The following is a 15,286-nucleotide window of genomic DNA, read 5'->3' as shown; positions in this document are numbered from 1 at the left end:
TAGAGTTGAAAACCCAAGGTCTGATAATTGTAGATATTGACCAGCGAGAATGTAACCCAATTATGACCCTAGGTACCAATGTGATAGAAAATTGTCTTGGCGAGGTTATTGTGTTATTGCAACAGGTAGCCAAGACCACCAGTTCCAGTCAGCAGCATGTCCTGCAAAAAGAGATCAAAGCTCTGATGCAGAGGCAACAGGTAGAGCTGTCTGGTGGAGAAGTCGTCAGTGTCAGAATAAGTGATCCAATCCCTATTGCAATACCCCCTAGGAGTGAAATGTTAATCTGGTGTTGAGCAGCAATAGGCTTCAGGGGACAAGACTACCAGGCCCTGGTAGAACCCGTGTACTCTGATAGTAGGCCCACCATACTGACAGAGGAGTAGTCGATGTCTTAAGGGGAGGGTACCAATACTCATCCTGAATTGTGGGGAAAAGAGGTCAATTTACCCCGATACACCAAAAAAAAGAAAAGGAACCATGCATATAAAGCGCACACCCAAATCGTAGAAAAATTGTATATGTATAATACTTACAAAATTTATAAATTGACAAAAATCCACAATGAAACCGTATTAAAAGAACAAACCACATCACCACTAGTCCCATGACATTATAATATATACAAAAAGTCACAATGGCACTACATGGCGCTTTATATGCATGGTTCCTTTTCTTTTTTTGTTTATGCATTATCCCCCCTATGCAATAAGCTGCACCTTCTATATGTCACTGTATTATACTCCAACAAACACAACGGAAGTAGATGCCAAAGTAGAAAATTAAAATGTCTTTTTATTAAACATATACGTACAATACAAAAAATAAGAAGGGATACAATACAAAATAGCTGCTAACACAGTGCATTGCACTCCATCCAATAATTAATACCATTTCAAAATTAGTATGCAATCATAAAAATTATTTTACCCTCTCAGATTATCAGTTAAATGTAGAACATTAATACAACCCAATGCATAGCTCCAAGGCTGGGTAAAGTACCATATTTTTCCGACTATAAGACACATTTTTTCCCCAAAAAAATTGTGAAGACAATGGGGGGTGCGTCTTATAGTTGGAATGCAGGCTTACCGGCATTGTGGCGGCGACAGAGGTGCGGGGATGATGTGGTGCGGTGAGCGGTATGGCTTGAGCAGGGTCCCTTCCACATTTGCGTTGACGCCGCGCCCCGGTATTGAAGGAGAGCAGCAGTGCTGGGTAAGTTACTGCTTTTCCGGTGGCGGCAGCCATCTTCCTGAGGCCGCGCGTGCACAGATTGAGTTTTCTGCTTCCTGGGGCTTCAGGAAAATGGCCGCGGGAGGCCGCACGTGCGCAGATTGAGATCGTGGTGGCCATTTTCCTGAAGCCGAGTTCGCAGATTGAGATCTCGGCTTCAGGAAAATGTCCGCCGCAATCTCCTTCTACTCACGCGCGGCCTCCTGCGGCCATTTTCCTGAAGCCCTGGGAAGCAGAGTACTGAATCTGTGCACGCGCGGCCTCAGGAAGATGGCCGCCGCCACCGGGAAAACCGTGACTCACCCAGCTCTGCTGCTCTCCTTCAATACCGGACTGCGGCATCACCTCAAATGTGGAAGGGACCCTGACTGCCACCACCTGAGGAAGTGACCGCACATCTGCAGCCGCCACAGCACTGCCGCAACCTCCCCATGGACACCAGGCCATGGCGTCGCCCACCTAAGCAGGATGGGACCCTGCTCAAGTGAACGCCATTCCGCCCACCACACCTCAGCATCACCTCACCTCTGCCACCACCATGCTTCCTGTGACCCTGCTCTGCCACTGCCTGCCCTCAGGTAAGAGATCTTAAATTCGGACAATAAGACAGACCCCCATCTTATAAAAAATCTTTTGTTCTGCAATTTTCACCCCAAATTTGGGGTGCGTCTTATGGTACGGTGCGTCTTATAGTCCGAAAAATACGGTAATAATGGATAATTTACATTAATTAGTAAGGTAGTTCACCTAAGCCAAGAAAACAACACAAGGCTGCCCTAGATCCATAAAGGGCAATAATACTGCACAATACTCAATGATGATCAAATTGATAACATCCTGTCACATACAAGTGCTCAAAAAAACTATAATACTCAATACTGACCACAAGTTGGTAGCACAATGCCCTACATATAGTGCTTTTAAACTGTATGAATATAGAATTTAAAAATTCATGAATTCAGAATAAAGTGCCAAGTGACCAAAATGTAATAATTTAGAAAATACTAGCAATTAGTGCAATTCATGAAACAGAGATAAAGTGCCAAGTAACAAAGATATAGCAAATAGCCAATATTAGCAGTTAATGCACAGTGCAAATATAGATATAGGTAAAGGGAGGCTGGGAATGGATGCAATACATGACCTGTGAGAGCAGCACAGACCCCGACGCGCATTTCGCGTTTAGCTTCTTCCTTGGGGGAATGTAGTATAAGTGGGAGATATAAAAGAGTCCTTATACAGTATATACCTTAAAAATCAGTGGTGGCAGTGGCATGTGTGCGGCGCTTCCGTCGTCTGTAACTGGACTTGACGTCCACATAGACCCGCGTCTCAAGTCACCAGTCCACATCCCCCTCCGACGCATCAGAGAGGGAGGCGGTACACGTGACGAACAGGACGCGTCGCCATGGGGACACACCGACCAGCGCTTCAGGAAGCGCACACTGCTAATGGGAGGAGGGAGAAGGGATTAGCCGTAAATGACCTAATACAACCGCAAAGAGGCAGGACAAAGAATTCATATATGTGAAATAGATAATAAGTGCCCCAGTTATAGCGCAAAGACATCTCAATTTGAGAGAAGTATTAAATTGGTGATATAAATAAAGAAGGGGATAAATACATGTGAATTAGAAATATATATATAAAAGCTCATTACTGTGAAAAAGACGTGAACTTGGCCGTAAATAGCCTAATAAACCTGCAAGAATGCAGAATAAACCTTAATATATATGAAATAAATATTAAGTGCCCAGTTCAAGATGCCAGAGAGAGTCAGTGAATCAATAAAGGGAAAAAGAAAGATGATGAATAAATACCTACTAAAAAATAATATCTACATCCAGCATCCATTAAAAATAAAGAAAAAACAAGGGAATAAGTGACAGGTGTGTTATATGATCATCATAAATACCCAAATAAACTTGATAAAGTTATCAAATAAATAAAAATAAAAATATAATAATACACAATAGAACATATATATATAAGTCAGGGTAAAAGTGCAGTGCTTAATTTCTTCTCTTCCCAGTAGATGAAATCCTCTTTGACACTCCTGATTTATCCCAGGACAGCGTTCACAGTCTCTTCTAAGAACGGATCTCCACAGGCCGAAGAAAGACCAGCCAGACCACTCCTCAACGATTCCCATAGGCCAACCATCCTCAATGGTGAATATAACAGAATTATATATGAATATCAGCAAGGAACTGAAAAAACTAAGACAAATGACATATATTAGAATATAGAATAAAAACAATTACAAATAGATAAGGACAAACGCACAAAAAACAGTTTTCAAAAAATAAAAAAATATATAATTAAAGAAAAGGAGCAAAACTTAGGATCTCATTAAGCCCATGTGGCTGAACAGAGTTTACTTTAGAGATCCATCTTGCCTCTAATTGGGCTAGATTCTTACGCCAATTACCACCCCTCTGATCAATATAGACCTTATTGATGCCTGTCACCTTTAAGAGTTTTGAATTGCACTCATGATTTAACCTAAAATGTCTAGGTATAGGTTTTAAAGCTGAGACATCCTCAACATCCCTTGAATTTACAATGTCTCTGTAATGTTTCCTTACACGTATCTTTAGAGGCCTTGACATTAGACCTACGTATATCTTTTTACAGGGACAAGTGGCATAGTAGACCACACCAACGCTATTGCAAGTAATGTGTTGGGTGATTGTGTAAGTATGATTACCATCACTGGACAGAAAGTTACTGGCTCGAGACATATTAGGGCAGGCTATGCAATCATTACAGGGAAAAAAATCCCATTTAGGGCCTTTGTATCCAAAGGCTTTCTCCGGGGTTTGTCCCGAGTGGTAGCTGTGGACCAGTTTATCTCTCAGATTTTTTGCTCTTCTGTATGTGATTGAAGGCTGATAATTAAGATATTTAGACAGTGTTTGGTCTGATGTGGATTTCACTTTGGTTCATAGTAGATCTCTTTTTGCCTGGATTGCCTTTTTCCGGCCTCTCTTAATGCTGCGTTTGGAATAGCCTCTGTTCTCAAACCTTACAGACAGAGCATCAGCTTGTTCATTAAAAGATTCCTCACTGGAGCATATCCTTTTAATTCTCAGAAACTGTCCTGTTGGTATACCATTTATTAATTGCCTAGGATGTGCTGATGACGCATGCAGTAAAGAATTCACGTCTGTATCGTTCCAGAATACATTCATCTCAATACGGTCATTAACTCCTTTTTCAACCATGACGTCCAAAAATGTAAGATTGTTTTGACTATACTTGCGCATAAGTTTTACATTTATCCCATTGTTATTCAGGATTTCCAGGAATAAGAGAAGGTCCTGTTCAGTGCCCTGCCAGATCAGAAAAATATCATCAATAAACCGTACCCAGAACAGGACCTTCTCAATGAAATCAATGGGTCTGGTGAAGAAAATAGATCTCTCCCATAGAACTAAAAATAAATTAGCGTATGATGGGGCAAAAGATGCCCCCATCGCCGTACCCTGGTTTTGCAAGTAGATGGTTTCTTTAAAAACAAAAAAGTTGTGTGTCAAAGCAAATTCAAGAAGAGTAATCAGAAATTGGATAAATTCTGTACTATAATCAGTCATAGATAAGAACGTCTTAACTGCTTGAATCCTGTCTTTGTGTTGAATGGAGGCGTACAGTGACTCTACGTCAAAAGTTACAAACCACATGTCACCCTCCATTGGTATACCTTCAATTTGTGATAGAAAATCTCCAGTGTCTCTGATATAGGATGGCAAAGTGTATACCAGAGGTTTAAGATGGAATTCAAGGTACTTACCAACTACTTCACATAGACTGCCATTGCCTGACACAATTGGTCGCCCGGGTGGGTTATTCAGATTCTTGTGAATTTTAGGCAAAAAGTAAATACATGCCATCTTCGGATAGATCGGTATTAAATTGTCCCTGGTTTGTTTCGTAATGATTCGACTCATAAACGCTTCTTCAAGGATTTCCTGCAAATCACCTAGGAATTTTGAACTTGGATTAAAAGAAAGTCTCATAATGAGCTGGATCTCTCAGTTGTCTCAGTGCTTCTTTTTCATATAGTCCAACAGGCCACACCACCACATTACCCCCTTTGTCCGCTGGTTTTATTATTATCTCCCTCAACTCTCTCAATTCTTTAAGAGCCTTCTTTTGACACCAGGAGAGATTATAATTATTCATCTTCGGTGATATTTTATGAAATTAATTTGTTACCATTTTTACAAAAAGCTCAATGTTAGGGTAAAGATTCATGGGGGGAACTTTTTTGGGGGTTGGCGGTACAAATTTACTCATACTTACTGTCGGTTCCTGTTCGCTACTCAATTCTTCAAGAGTGGAAATGGCTTCTAATTCCCTCTCTGTCCAGACTTCTCCCAAGTTTGGTTTCTCGTGGAGCTTTTTAAGGACCAGTTTCCATGCAAGTAAATGTAAGTCCTTTAATGCTGAGAAGAAATCAAATGAAGCAGTAGGTGAGAAGCTTAGGCCTAGACTCAGTACTTCCACTTGTGCTTCAGTAAGTTTTATATCAGATAAATTAATCACCTGTAGCCTAGATGTCGATGAGTCATCCCTTCGTTTTTCCTTCCTTTTATAGTTGTTCCCTCTTCTTTGGTTAGTGTTGCGTCTTAAATTGTAGAAGCGATTGTCAGTCCTGGTATTGTTATCCTCTTCTCTAGATGATAAGGATGAGAAGGATGAAGTCCTCGTGATGTCATGGCTACCAGCCAGGGCAGTTTGCCATCTGTAAATTGTACCACTCCTAAGATCCTGAAGGTCTCTTTGAAATTTCTTCATTTTAGTATCCTTCACTTCTTTCTCCCAAATCTGAAACTGGTTCTCAATGTCTTTATTAAGCGTCTCCATTTACACAGTAATAAGAGTTTCAGACAGTTTTACACGAGTACTTTCAATTTCTGCATCAAATTTGACCAGACTTTTCTTGTTATTACCAATTAGGAGTTCAATTAGAGATTTAGAACAATTATTACAAGCTTCTTCCCATTTAGTCCTGAACACCGTATCTATATGTCACTGGTTGACCTTATGCCTGTTAGTAGTGCTCCCCGGCCCTCTTTTTTCTTTTACCCCCATACACCACCCTTGCTAAGCTGTTCACTGTCAGTAACAATGCAATACAGGTGTTACGGCTGGTGGAAAACAACAAATTGATTAAAGATGGTAAAGGTGCGTTTGCAGCCCGGGGTCCACCGTGCAGAGATGGAACATGCTGCTAAGTAATGGCGGCACTATATGGCGGTACTACGCCGGAGTAAACTCGGGTTCAGACTCCCGGTAAGACCTAAAGCGAACTCTGTTGCTTCACAGAGTCGCAGTGAAACAAATGAAACGCTGTGCCCTGTTAGCGTACAAAGGATGCAGCAGATAAATGCTAGTGGGATCCCTGAGACACACCCCCACTAAGCTGGTGACTGATCCCGCTCTGACCCTCGGTGGCTTTTGAGCCCGCGCCTGAGGATGCCCCGAGTCAGATGCAGAGATCAAGTGGGAGTTCCCACCCTACACTGATCAGTTGTCAGGATAAATTAAGATTACCGCACAGAGTGCGAGCAGTGCCGTGCAGGCGGACACTGCTGGTTTGACACAGTACAGATCGTGCTCTGGTGTAGGATAGCACTGTCAGGCGCTAGGTAGCTCCAACATTCGCGAACATTCAACAATACAAGGAATGGGAATGACTAAGTAGCAATCACCAGAACAAGCACGCATCCACACACACACACGATAATAGGTTTATACTAGCGCATGGCCGTGCGGCCATGCAAACCTTTTATGCAACCCCTGGCAAAAATTATGGAATCACTGGCCTTGAAGGATGTTCATTCAGTTGCTTAATTTTGTAGAAAAAAAGATCACAGACATGGCACAAAACTAAAGTCATTTCAAATGGCCACTTTCTGGCATTAAGAAACACTAAAAGAAATCAAGAACACAAAATGTCAGTAATGGTTACTTTTTTAACCAAGCATAGGGGAAAAATTATGGAGTCACTAAATTCTGAGGAAAAAATTATGGAATCATGAAAAACAAACAAACAAACAAAAAAACACTGCAAAACATCCCTAGTATTTTGTGGCACCACCTCTGGCTTTTATAACAGCTTGCAGTCTCTGAGGTATGGGCTTAATGAGTATCAAACAGTACTCTTCATCAATCTGGCTCCAACTTTCTCTGATTACTGTTGCCAGATCACCTTTGCAGGTTGGAGCCTTGTCATGGACCATTTTCTTCAACTTCCACCAAAGATTTTCAATTGGATTGAGATCCTGACTATTTGCAGGCCATGACATTGACCTTATGTGTCTTTTTTCAAGGAATGTTTTCACACTTTTTGCTCTATGGCAGGATGCATTATCATCTTGAAAAAATGATTTCATCATCCCCAAACATCCTTTCAATTGATGGGATAAGAAAAGTGTCCAAAATATCAACATAAACTTGTGCATTTATTGAAGATGTAATGACAGCCATCTCCCCAGTGCCTTTACCTGACATGCAGCCACATATCAATGACTGTGGAAATTTGCATGTTCTCTTCAGGCAGTCATCTTTATAAATCTCACTGGAATGGCACCAAACAAAAGTTCCAGCATCATCACCTTGCCCAATGCAGATCGTGATTCATCACTGAATATGACTTTCATCCAGTCATCCACAGTCCACAATTGCTTTTCCATAGCCCATTGTAACCTTTTTTTTCTGTTTAGGTGTTAATGATGGCTTTCATTTAGCTTTTCTGTATGTAAATCCCATTTCCTTTAGGCGGTTTCTTACAGTTCGGTCACAGACGTTGACTCCAGATTCCACCCATTCATTCCTCATTTGTTTTGTTGTGCATTTCCTGTTTTCGAGACATATTGCTTTAAGTTTCCGGTCTTGACGCTTTGATGTCTTCCTTGGTCTACCAGTATGTTTGCCTTTAACAACCTTCCCATGTTGTTTGTATTTGGTCCAGAGTTTAGACACAGCTGACTGTGAACAACCAACATCTTTTGCAACATTGCGTGATGATTTACCCTATTTTAAGAGTTTGATAATCCTCTCCTTTGTTTCAATTGACATCTCTCGTGTTGGAGCCATGATTCATGTCAGTCCACTTGGTGCAACAGCTCTCCAAAGTTTGAACACTCCTTTTTAGATGCAGACTAATGAGCAGATCTAATTTGATGCAGGTGTTATTTTGGGGTATGAAAATTTACAGGGTGATTCCATAATTTTTTCCTCAGAATTGAGTGATTCCATAATTTTTCCTCTATGCTTGGTTAAAAAAAGTAAGCATTACTGACTACCACATTTTTTGTTCTTGATTTCTTTTAGTGTTTCTTAAAGCCAGAAAATTGCCATTTGAAATTAATTTAGTTTTGTGCCATGTCTGTGATCTGCTTTTTTTCTACAAAATTAAACAACTGAATCAACATCCTCCAAGGCCAGTGATTCCATAATTTTTGCCAGGGGTTGTAGCTGTGGCACTCAAGGACCTTTCTAGTGGTCCAATAGGAGCTGCTACAGGACCTGAGCGTGTGACCTCCGACCTCCAATGGGAGGTCGTCCTGTGGACATGCTCAGTATGGGAAAAGCAATACTTAGTCCCTGAAACGCCTGCTCGCTGCTGATCAGTAGTGGCTACAAAGGAAAAGCCTGGAAAGGCAGCAGTAACCAAGCGCCCAGTATCAGCTTGAGCCAGACGCTGGGACCAACGTCTCCGCTGAGCAGGCTCCACTGCGCCTGGGGAAGAATGGGAGACCGCAGCGGACATGGTTCGAGATTCCCCCTGTGCAGCGGAAGGGACTCCACTCCTAACATTACCCCCCTCTTAGGGCCCCCTCCTCCCCGAGCTTCGCTATGCTCAAAGGCCGCAATGAGCAGCGGAGCCCGAATGTGCTCAACAGGCTCTCAGGTCCTGTTCTGAGCCATGACCCTTCCAATCCACCAGATAGAATTTTTTGCCACATACCACCTTACACCCCATGATAGTATTCACCTCGTAATCGCCGTGGATGAGCCCGATGTCCCGGCAGATGATTCGGAAAACCGGGACATATGAACAGGTTTTAGATGGGACACATGAAAGGTGTCAGTGATACCTAGGCGTGGAGGAAGGGCCAACCGATAGACCACAGGGTTGAATTGTTCCAGGATTTTGAAGGGGCCTAAGTAGCAAGGCGCAAACTTAGTGGACTCATTTCGCAGCCTGATGTTACGGGCGGAGAGCCACACTATGTTGCCAGGAGCAAAGGTCAGAGCTGGGCGCCGATGTGCATCGGCAGAAACCCTCATTCTCTACTTGGAAGCCCGGATGGCATCCTGTGTGCAGTCTCAAATGTCAGGTGCCTCCACCGCCCATTCTACCACCCTAGAATTGATGGATGACACGGGCATGGGCACAGGGACACGCAGATACTGGCCGTAGTTAAGGAGGAATGGGGTCTGCCCAGTGGAGTCGGCTACGGCGTTGTTCATTGCAAACTCCGCCAATGGTAGCATGTATGTCATCCTGCCTGGTGGATACAAAATTTTGCAGGTATGTGACCAGAGTCTGGTTGGCCCTCTCTACCAACCCATTTGTCTCGGGATGATACGCAGAAGAGAGATTCAGCTCAATGCTGAGTAAACGACAGAGCTCTCTACAGAACCGAGACGCAAACTAGGGACCCGGTCACTGACAATTTTGTCTGGCATGCCATGTAGGCAGAAAACATGTTTAATGAACAACGCCGCCAAGGTCCGTGCTGAAGGTAACCGTGGAAGCGGCACCAAGTGCACCATTTTAGAAAAATGGTCAGTGACTACCCAGATAATGGTGCAGCTTTGAGACTTGGGTAAGTCCACCATGAAGTCTATCCTGACCATCTCCCAGGGCCTGTCTGCCACCAGCAGGGGGTAGCGTAGCCCAGCAGGCCGTTGCCAAGGAGACCGATTCTTGGCGCAGGAGACACACGTCCGAATATATTCCCCGACGTCATGGGCCATATGCGGCCACCAGTGCGTCCTCACCAGAAACTCTAATATCCTCTTGGTCCCAAAATGTCCACCAACCCTGGACAAGTGAGCCCAAGAGAGAACCTCCGGTCGCAAATTAGATGGTATGAAAGTCTCTAGCGAAACTGGAGTCACAGTTCTCAGGCTCTCAGAAGGGACAATATGCCGAGGCTCCTCCTCCTCTGATGACACAAAGGAGCGGGAGAGAGCACCGGCCCGAGTGTTCTCCTCGGAGAGAAAATGGAGGGTAAAGTGGAACCGGGAGAAGAACAGGGACCACCTTGCCTGGCGGGAGTTTAGCCGCTGGGAGGATTGTAAATACACCAAATTTTTGTGGTCGGTGAATACTTGGAAGGGGTAGCGAGCCTCCCCCAGAAGATGTCTCCACTCTGAAAAGGCCAACTTCATGGCTAGCAGCTCCCTGTCCCTGATGGAATAATTTCTCTCTGCCGGTGTGAACGTCTTGGAGAAGAAGAAGCAAGGATGCTTCCGACCTTGAGCATCCTTCTGGAAGAGGACTGCTCCTGCACCGACGGAAGAGGCATCCACCTCCATGATAAATGGTTTATGAACATCGGGGCAATGTAAAATGGGAGCGCCAGCAAAGTGTCACTTGATAGAGAGGAAGGCCTTGGAGACCTCCTCCAACCACAGTTTGTGATTAGCTCCCTTCTTGGTGAGGGCAACAAGGGGGGCTACCAAAGTTGAGAAGTTTGGAATGAACTGGCGATAATAGTTGATGAACCCCATAAAGCGCAGCACCGCTTTGAGAGGATGGGGTTTCTGCCAGTCCATCACAGCCTGTAGTGTCATGGTTCCCAATGGCAGGGGAACGTCAGGACACATAAATAACGAACGAGCTCTTGGGTGATGGAATCTCGAGCTGACCGTGAGCTAAACCTACCACACAACTAATAGTGGCCGGGGGGCGTGCCTAAGTTTTATCCCTAGACTTCTCTCGACAGCCGGAGAACTAACTTACCCTAGTAGAGGAAAAAACAGACCTGGCTTACCTCTAGGGAAAGTCCCCCAAAAAGGAGACAGAAGCCCCCCACATATATTGACGGTGAGTTCAGAGGAAAAGACATACGCAGTATGAAGGTAGGTTCAGCAAAGCGAGGTCCGCTTACTAGATAGTAGAAAGATACAAAAGGGAACTGCACGGTCAGCTGAAAACCCTTTTAAAATACCATCCTGAAATTACTTTAAAACTCATGTGTCAACTCATGACACCGGAGTGGTAATTTCAGCCCACAAGAGCTTCCAGCTACAGAGAAAGACTTAACTGTAAACTGGAACAAAAAATGCAAACAAACTTAGGACTAAGAGTCCAACTTAGCTGATCAGTAGTCTAGGAGCAGGAACATGCAACAGAAAGGCTCTGGTTACATTGATGGCCGGCAAGGCAATGACTGAAGAGCAGGATTAAATAGGAACACCCCACTACTGATGAAAACAGGTGAACTGAGAAAGAAAACAGACCCGAGTCACCAGTACCACTAGCCACCACCAGAAGGTGCCCAAAAGCAGATTCACAACAGTACCCCCCTCTCAAGGAGGGGTGTTGTGAATTTGGATTTTGGGCTCCCCCGGTGGCTACTGGTGGAATTGAACTTGTGTCATCATCTTCCCTGTTCACCTGTTCTCATCAGATCTGGGTGTCGCTATATAACCTGGCTTCTCTGTTAGTTGCTTGCCGGTCAACAATGTTATCAGAAGCCTCTCTGTGCTTGTTCCTGCTCCCAGACATCTACTAGATAAGTTGGACTTTCGTCCTTGTTTGTTTTTGTTTTTTGGTTCCAGTTCACAGCTGCAGTTTCGTTACTGTGTCTGGAAAGCTCTTGTTGATCAGGAATTGCCACTCTGGTATTATGAGTTAATGCCAGAGTCCTAAAGTAATTTCTGGATGGTGTTTTGTTAGGGTTTTCTACTGACCATGAAAGTGTGCTTTCTGTCTTCTGCTATCTAGAAAGCGGACCTCAAATTTGCTAAAACTATTTTCCTGCTGCGTTTGTTATTTCATCTAAAATCACCGCCAATATATGTGGGGGGCCTCTGTCTCCTTTTTGGGCATTTCTCTAGAGGTGAGTCAGGTCTTATATTTCCCTCTGCTAGCATTATTTAGTTCTCCGGCCGGCGCTGGGCATATAGGGATAAAAAGTAGGACATGCTACCTGGCTACTTCTAGTTGTGCGGTAGGTTTAGTTCATGGTCAGTACAGTTACCATCTTCCAAGAGCTTGTCCCTATATAGGCTTATGCTAGTTCTCTGGCCATGGAGATCATGACAGTTTGACCGGCCCACTAAAGGGTTAAAATCCTTGGCTGAGAAAGGAGAGAAATAAGAAGGCTGCTGAGAGGTTTTTTTTTTTTTTTTTTTTGTGCTCTTAATTGGATCACTTGCCAGTCTGTCTATGCTGCAGTCTTTCTTTTTTTTCTCTCTCCTTCTAATCTTTGAATGGCTCTGTGTGCACCTGTCTATAATGGATCTTCAGAGTGTAACTGCAGGTTTGAATAATCTCGCCACGAAAGTACAAAGTTTGCAAGATTTTGTTGTTCATGCTCCGGTATCAGAGCCGAGAATTCCTTTGCCGGAATTCTTCTCAGGGAATAGATCTGGCTTTCAGAATTTTAGAAATAATTGCAAGTTATTTTTGTCCCTGAAATCTCGTTCTGCTGGAGACCCTGCACAGCAGGTTGGGATTGTGATTTCCTTGCTCCGCGGCGACCCTCAAGACTGGGCTTTTTCATTGGCACCAGGGGATCCTGCGTTGCGCAATGTGGATGCGTTTTTTCTGGCCTTGGGGTTGCTCTATGAGGAACCTCATTTGGAACTTCAGGCAGAAAAAACTTTGATGTCCCTATCGCAGGGGCAAGATGAAGCTGAAATTTACTGCCAAAGATTCCGTAAATGGTCTGTGCTTACTCAGTGGAATGAGTGTGCCTTGGCGGCTACTTTCAGAGAGGGTCTCTCTGATGCCATTAAGGATGTTATGGTGGGGTTCCCTGTGCCTGCGGGTCTGAATGAGTCCATGACAATGGCCATTCAGATCGATAGGCGTCTGCGGGAGCGCAAACCAGTGCACCATCTGGCGGTGTCCACTGAGAAGACGCCAGAAAGCATGCAGTGTGATAGAATTCTGTCCAGAAGCGAGCGGCAGAATTTTAGACGGAAAAATGGGTTGTGTTTCTATTGTGGGGATTCTACTCATGTTATATCAGCATGCTCTAAGCGTACTAAAAAGCTTGATAAATCCGTTTCCATTGGCACTTTGCAGTCTAAATTTATTTTGTCTGTGACCCTGATTTGCTCTTTGTCATCTATTACCACGGACGCCTATATCGACTCTGGCGCCGCTTTGAGTCTTATGGATTGGTCCTTTGCCAATCGTTGTGGGTATGATTTAGAGCCTTTGGAGACTCTTATTCCTCTGAAGGGGATTGACTCCACCCCATTGGCTAATAATAAACCACAATACTGGACACAAGTAACTATGCGTATTACTCCGGATCACCAGGAGACTATTCGTTTTCTGGTGCTGTATAATCTACATGATGATTTGGTGCTAGGATTGCCATGGCTGCAGTCTCACAACCCAGTCCTTGACTGGAGAGCTATGTCTGTGTTGAGCTGGGGATGTAGGGGGACTCATGGGGACGTACCTTTGGTTTCCATTTCATCATCTATTCCCTCTGAAATCCCTGAGTTCCTGTCTGATTATCGTGACGTCTTTGAAGAACCCAAGCTGGGTTCACTACCTCCGCACCGTGAGTGCGATTGTGCTATAGATTTAATTCCGGGTAGTAAATACCCAAAGGGTCGTTTATTTAATCTGTCTGTGCCTGAACATGCTGCTATGCGTGAATATATAAAGGAGTCCTTGGAAAAGGGACATATTCGTCCATCGTCATCTCCCTTAGGAGCCGGTTTTTTCTTTGTGTAAAAAAAAGACGGCTCTTTGAGACCATGTATTGATTATCGGCTTTTGAATAAAATCACGGTTAAATATCAATACCCATTGCCGTTGCTGACTGATTTGTTTGCTCGCATAAAGGGGGCCAAGTGGTTCTCTAAGATTGATCTCCGTGGGGCGTATAATTTGGTGCGGATCAGGCAGGGGGATGAGTGGAAAACCGCATTTAATACGCCCGAGGGCCACTTTGAGTATTTGGTGATGCCTTTTGGTCTTTCTAATGCCCCTTCAGTCTTCCAGTCCTTTATGCATGATATTTTCCGCGATTTTTTGGATAAATTTATGATAGTGTATCTGGATGATATTCTGATTTTTTCGGATGACTGGGACTCTCATGTCCAGCAAGTTAAGAGGGTTTTTCAGGTTTTGCGGTCTAATTCTCTGTGTGTCAAGGGTTCTAAGTGCGTATTTGGGGTTCAGAGAATTTCCTTTTTGGGATATATTTTTTCTCCCTCTTCCATTGAGATGGATCCTGTCAAGGTTCAAGCTATTTGTGATTGGACGCAGCCCTCTTCTCTTAAAAGTCTTCAGAAATTTTTGGGCTTTGCCAACTTTTATCGTCGATTTATTTCTGGTTTTTCGGATGTCGTTAAGCCATTGACCGATTTGACTAGACAGGGTGCTGATGTTGCTAATTGGTCCCCTGATGCTGTGGAGGCCTTTCAGGAGCTTAAGCGCCGTTTTTCTTCTGCCCCTGTGTTGCGTCAGCCTGATGTGGCTCTTCCTTTTCAGGTTGAGGTCGACGCTTCTGAGATTGGAGCTGGGGCAGTGTTGTCGCAGAAAAGTTCTGACTGCTCCGTGATGAGGCCTTGTGCCTTCTTTTCCCGTAAATTTTCGCCCGCTGAGCGGAATTATGATGTTGGGAATCGGGAGCTTTTGGCCATGAAGTGGGCGTTTGAGGAGTGGCGCCATTGGCTTGAGGGGGCCAGACATCAGGTGGTGGTATTGACTGACCACAAAAATTTGATTTATCTTGAGACCGCCAGGCGCCTGAATCCTAGACAGGCGCGCTGGTCATTATTTTTTTCTCGGTTTAATTTTGTGGTGTCATACCTACCGGGTTCTAAGAATGTT

At 44.0% G+C, this 15,286-nt stretch overlaps 1 protein-coding gene across 7 annotated transcripts in view; it reads left to right on the top strand.

Annotated features, from left to right (window-relative positions):
- Positions 1-15,286, top strand: part of GULP1 (GULP PTB domain containing engulfment adaptor 1) — a 1,809,167-nt gene that overhangs the window by 637,216 nt on the left and 1,156,665 nt on the right. For 2 of the 7 annotated variants that reach the window (XM_077275676.1, XM_077275675.1), the window contains one exon: positions 3,307-3,407. The exons of 2 other annotated variants lie outside the window; for them this stretch is intronic. The gene's annotated coding sequence lies outside the window, so the exon portion shown is untranslated. Of the gene's footprint in view, positions 1-3,268; positions 3,408-4,419; positions 4,477-15,286 lie in introns of all 7 variants that reach the window. 3 more of the 7 variants (XM_077275678.1, XM_077275674.1, XM_077275673.1) reach the window with 3 other exon arrangements.

The sequence above is a fragment of the Ranitomeya variabilis genome, chromosome 7 (genome assembly GCF_051348905.1).
Source record: "Ranitomeya variabilis isolate aRanVar5 chromosome 7, aRanVar5.hap1, whole genome shotgun sequence".
Classification (NCBI taxonomy): Eukaryota; Metazoa; Chordata; class Amphibia; order Anura; family Dendrobatidae; genus Ranitomeya; species Ranitomeya variabilis.
This window is presented reverse-complemented; position numbering and strand designations above follow the sequence as displayed.